The sequence below is a fragment of the Malania oleifera genome, chromosome 2 (assembly GCF_029873635.1).
Source record: "Malania oleifera isolate guangnan ecotype guangnan chromosome 2, ASM2987363v1, whole genome shotgun sequence".
In the NCBI taxonomy this organism is placed as follows: Eukaryota; Viridiplantae; Streptophyta; class Magnoliopsida; order Santalales; family Ximeniaceae; genus Malania; species Malania oleifera.
The window spans coordinates 2,753,149-2,759,860 of NC_080418.1; positions in this window are offsets into that span (position 1 = coordinate 2,753,149).

A 6,712-nucleotide genomic window follows, 5' to 3' on the forward strand; every position below is an offset into this window, starting at 1 on the left:
GTAGTCCTAAGAAGAAACTAAGTTCACCCATCATGCTCATTTCAAACTCACTTTGCATGCATTTGGCAAACTCATTACACAACTCATGATTAGTTGCTCCAAAAATGATATCACCCACATAAATTTGAACAAGGAGCATATCATCATTTTTGGATTTGATGAAGAGTGTAGTGTCAATCTTGCCACGGGTAAACCCATTTTCTAGTAGAAAACCACTAAGCCTCTCATACCAAGCTCTAGGAGCTTGCTTCAATCCATACAAGGCTTTAGACAACCGGTAAACATGATATGGATGTTTATGATTTTCAAAATCGGGTGGTTATTCTACGTAAACCTCTTTATTAATGTAGCCATTTAAAAAAGCGCTTTTAACATCCATTTGAAACAATTTAAAATTTTTAAAAGTGGCAAAGGCAAGTAGCATACGAATGACTTCTAACCTAGCAACAAGAGCATATGTTTCATCAAAGTCAATCCCTCCTTGTTGGTTATACGCTTGGGTAACTAGTCTAACTTTATTCCTAGTTACTACCCCATTCTCATCTTTCTTATTTCTATATACCCATTTAGTTCCAATGATGGTGTGCTCATTAGGCCTAGGAACTAAGGTCCACACTTTGTGTCACGACCTGCTTATTTTTCTCATTTATATATATATATATATATATATAATAATATCATCATCATACATTCCATCTCAGCAGATCACAATCCACTTGGACCCGTGGGTACTAGGGATACATCAGAACACAAAACGGAAGCCTACGCACTAGAAAACATACAATCATATATACATCTCAATACCAGATATCACAATATACCAGAGTTACTACAATCACTGTATCTCAATATATACATTCCAAAAATCTTATTTAGGGACATTTCTCCCAAAATCTAACTGTCCCTCCAAAAACTTACCCTTCAAAAAAAGGCAATTAACCTGCACTAGATCAGCGGGGCTTTTCCAGCTCTCCTATCTGGGCTCCTGAAAAGTTAATAAGATTTAGGGGTGAGACACCTCTCAGTAAGGGAAATAAACTAATACTAGTATGTGGCAACATGAGTATTATGTGTTCAACATATATCATACATAACATATTTAGTACTATTTATCAAATCTGGGAAAACATACACATACCATCAAAACATGGCAGAACATACTGCATTTTTCATAATCATATTTCATCTCATATAATAATAATAACGTAAAACATTCCTAGTAGGTTAGCTGGCTGTTGTCATGTATTACCCCCACATGACTGGGTTGTGTGGCCCGAAGGCGGGACCTGATAATGGTTGGCTGACCACTGTCAAGTCGATAGTCTAGTCTGTAGGTTCGATGGGTCTGCCGGACCTGGTCCGTACACCAGGGGCGATCAGCACACTTCTTATAAACCATATCTACCATCCAATCTCACACCACTCCGTACAGTGGCGTTAACACAAATATCATGATCACGAAGACCATGGATACATAGCAATGGTACCGTGCAAGTGCTAGCCTAGACCAAGCCAACCAAGTTCTGATACTATATAACATATGTTAAAACTGTGATACAGGGATATCTCATATCATTAATTAATAGATTAATCATATTATTTTGCATATATACATATATCATGAAAATCATCAGCCCGTACGCCGGTATTATACATTTTATCATAGCACAGCCCGTATGCCAGCAAACCACATATATAAAAAACTCAGCCCGTACGCTGGTTTTCCCATTGTAAAACCCATATCATATTCCCATTCCAGAAAATAGTATTTCACAACATTTTATACTCATGCCACAATGAACAAGTTTTCTATATTCAACATACGATCATATTCAACAATATTTCGCAAATATAAATCATATATATATATATATATACATATTTATTTATTTATTTTCCAAGAATCAAACGCTATATATATATATATATATATATATATATATATATATATATATATATACATTTTCTAAAAAAGAACTAGTTTAATTTATCCCCTTACCTGACAACTGAGAAAGCCCCCAAAACAATCTAGTCTAACCCCCGTAAGATTTCCTAACCAATACCCTGAAATCGAAAATTCCCAATATTAAACTTTAGTATTTCCGTATGTACAACATTTTCTATAATAGCCACAAAGTAAAATTTGGCTTTAAAAGTCTTACCTCAACTTAGGGATGATTTCCAAATCGCTTTTTCCAACGATCCGCTCCAGCAGATTTGCAGAGAACTTCGCCAAGAGCGTTGTGGTGGCTTCGGTTTGTCGATCCAGCGTAAAACTAGCTCGGAATCGAAGAGAGAGAGAGAGAGAGAGTCGTAGGAGAGAGAGAGAGAGAACACTGGCGCAGGAATCCAATTCCAATTGGATTGACCGAAATCAAAGCAAAGTTTCCTGGAGAAGCTTGTACAACTTTATATATATATATATATATATATATATATATATATATATATATTTATATTATAATAACTTACTAATTGAAGCAAAGCTTCCTGGAGAAGCTTGTACAACTTTATATATATATATATATATATATATATATATATATTAATATTATAATAACTTATTAATTAAAGCAAAGCTTCCTGGAGAAGCTTGTACAACTTTATATATATATATACCTTTAACTTATATATATTACATATATATCATAATAACTTACTTATATATATATTTTTCCTTTTCATACTATTCATTTTACTCGTTATTTAATTATTTTATTTTATTTTATTTTTTTTAAAATTTTATTTTTCTCGATTACTACACTTTGCTTTTTTCAAATTGGTTAAGTTCTTCTTACATGCACATTACCCAGGACTCATCCTCTATGGTTTATGTAACATTTTTAGGTTATTCTTGGGATAAGAAAGCAGAATGATTCACTAGATTTTTAAGGGAGGATCTTGTGGCTACACCATGGGATGGTTCACCTATGATTTGATCTATAGGGTGATTTCTAATGAATTTCCAATCTCTAGGCAACTCCTGATTTCCATTTTTATTATCTTCAAGTGATTTTTGATTTTCTTCTTGATTTTCACTTGCATTGTTTTCAATAGACATTTTCTCTAAGCATTTTCTAATATCAATATCATCTTCATCATCTTTATTAGAAAATGGATTAGACTCATTAAACACAACATGAATAGATTCAATGGCATTTAAAGTTCTTTTATTGAAAACCCTATATGCTTTGCTATTTAATGCATATCCTAGGAAAATACCTTCATCAGATTTAGAATCAAATTTTCCTAAGTGTTTATTATCCCTAAATACAAAGCATTTACAACCAAAAACATGAAAATCGGAAATATTGGGTTTACGGTTGTTCCACAATTCATAAGGGGTTTTATTTGTTGACGGTCTAATCAACACCCTATTCATAACATAGCATGCAGTATTTATGGCCTCAACCCAAAAATATTTAGGTAAGTTATGCTCATTCAATATAGTTCTACCCATTTCTTGTAGTGACCTATTCTTTATTTCTACTACAACATTTTGTCGAGGTATCCTAGGTGCAGAAAACTTATGTGATATGCCCTTTAAGTCACAATATTTTTCTATGCCTTCTTTTTTGAATTCAGTGCCTCTATCACTTCTTATATGAATTATCTTATATCCTTTCTCATTTTGAATTCTCCTACAAAGCTTGGTAAATTGTTCACACGATTTATTTTTGTGTGCAAGAAATAATACCCATGTGAATCTAGAAAAATCATCCACAATTACAAAAGCATAGGATTTACCACCAAGACTTTGCACAGGATTAGGTCCAAACAAATCTAAGTGAAGCACCTTAAGTGGTCTAGTAGTAGATATGAGTTTCTTTTTCTTGAAACTGGATTTGGTTTGCTTACCCATTTGACATGCATCACAAATTTTATCCTTTACAAAAGACATTTTAGGCAAGCCTTTAACTAATTCTTTTATAACAAGTTTAGACAATAAATCCATGCTAGCATGTCCTAAGTGCCTATGCCATAACCAACTAGTTTCATTTACAGCAGAAAAACATGTCACTTGTTGAGAAGCTAAGTTGTCAAGAGAAGTAGTATAAACATTTTCATGTCAATCAGCAGTAAAAAGCACTTTTTGGTTTGTTTTATCTTGTACTATGTATTTATCATTCTCAAAAGATACTTTATATCCTATGTCACACAATTGACTTATGCTAAGTAGATTATGCTTCAACCCATCAACCAACAAAACATTGTTAATAGTAAGAGATGAATCCTTACCAATCTTACCTACCCCGATGATGCGTCCTTTTGCATTGTCGTCAAATGTCATGTAGCCTCCATCATCGGGAACAATTGAAGTAAATTTTCCCTTGTCGCCGGTCATCTGCCGTGAGCACCCACTGTCCAAGTATCACCGGTCCTTGGAGGAGGACGATCTTAGGCATACCTGCAAAATAAGTTAAGTAACTGATGCGGGTCCCCAAATTTTGTTGGGTCCACGGGGGTTAGTAGCAAGATCTCCCTTAACTACCCATACTTTCCTAATTCTAGCATGCTTATTCCTAAGTGGACAGTCAAACTGAATGTGACCAATGTGTTTACATTTAAAGCATCTTAATCTACACTTAGGTTCTTTAGGAGGAATATGAGATTTTGACTCACGTGTAAAGTGTCCTAAGTAAAGATTAGGTCGTCTAACATTTTCAATACCATTAAAACCAAGACCCTCTTTACTTAAGGAGTTTCTTTGGGCAACAAACAGTTTTTCAAAATTTTCTTTACCCTTAGTGAATTTAAAAATAATTTTGGAGCTATCGTTCAATTTCCTCTCAAGCTTAACAATAGTAGCATCTTTTTGCTTTAAAATAGAAGCATGAGAGGTTTTTACCATTGTAAACAACTTTGACCAATTTTCACATTTCTTTTTCAAATCATTATTTTATTTGGTCATTTTGCCTAACAATTTAGAAACACGAATATATTCAAACTACAACTCTTTAAATGCAGGCATGCAATCGAAATCACAATCATTAGATGAACAATATAAAGATAAAGAACTCGAAGACAATACTTCATCCTCGTGTGCCATCAAGCACAGATTAGCGACCTCTGAGTCGCTGTGATCTGATTCTGAGTCGCTGCTACTAAGTTTGTCCCATGAAGCCCCCACCTTCATAGCTTTCTTCTTTTTCTTAGCCTCCTTTTTCAGCAGTGGGCAGTCGGGTTTGAAGTGCCCTACCTTGTTGGAGTTATACCACGAAGGAGCATTTGATTTTTCTTTTCTTTTGCTGGACTCTCCCTTCTCATTAGTAGACTCTCTATATTTTTTTATAGGGCTTCCTGTTCTTCCTGAAAAATCTGCTAAATTTTTTGGTTAGCATGGCCATTTCATCATCAGTGTCAGACTCACTACACTCACTAGATGTGTTATTAGATGCTCTTAATGTCGTCACTTTCTTGGCCCTGTTGTGCTCATTAAGTCTCTCATTTATGAACAATTCATAGGTAATCAAGGAACCTATCAATTCATCTAAGGTCATGGCTTTAAGGTCTCTACCCTCAGCAATAGCCGTAACCTTGGCTTTCCAAATAGGAGGTAAGCCTTTAAGGATTTTCCTAATCATTTCATATGTGAGATAGGTCTTTCCTAATGCATGTAGTGAGTTTATGATGTGTGTGAATCTAGTGTACATGCTCTGAATGGACTCACCTATATTCATCCTAAATGCCTCATACTCACTAGTCAACATATTTATCCTACTGTCCTTTACATCCCTAGTACCCTCATATGTGACCTCTAACTTATCCAATATTTCTTTTGTAGTAGAACATGCCATGATCTTGTTAAATTCATTTACATCAATACTACAGTATAAAATATTCATGGCAGTGGCATTAAGACTAACAACTTTCATATCATCATCATCATCATCATCATATTCAACCTCAGTCTTAGGAACCCTAGCTGCACCCTCAATTTTCATGGGGACATAGTTTCCCTTAGAGACAATCTTCTACACCTTCTAATCAGTATTATGAAGATAGATGCGCATCCTCTGTTTCCAGAAGGTGCAGTTAACGCCACTTAAAAACAAGACCTCATATGGAAGATGGTCCCTCAGGGAAAGGGGTCACGGAGCTGTAAGCCATAAGTAATCTTTGTGCAAAATAACAGTTAGTCTATGCAACCTAGGCTTTGATACCAATTGTTAGCTTTACCGTGATCCCAAGAGAGGGGTGAATTGGTATTTTTAAACTTTAAATCCTAGGTCAATCTCCTCATGCCAGTATATTTACAATCCTATGGTCAATCTAGTGCAAGTTAAGTAAATGTATACCAAAATGTAAATAAAGCAATTTAATCAATCACACAAGCACCAGAAAACAATAAAGAAAGAGTGACAAGCGGAGATGTTATCGAGGTTCGGCTAATTGCCTACGTCCTCGCCTTGGCTAACAAGCACAAGGATTACCACAATAACTTGCTCACTTAAACGGGTGGAGCGGCACCTATACAAGTTAGGTCAATTAGCACAGGGCTGACCTCAACCTTTATACCAATCCTTACCGGGCTAGATTATCACCCCCCTCAGGCCACGCCTGGAATCACTCAGATTTTACAATCAAATGGTACAATGAAATAGTGCTTTCAGGTAAAGCAGATTTGTACCCAAATAATACGCTCAATCACATATGCATCAAAAGCAAGGATATAGTGTAAGCTCAGTGATGCAAGGTTTGTTCTATCAAT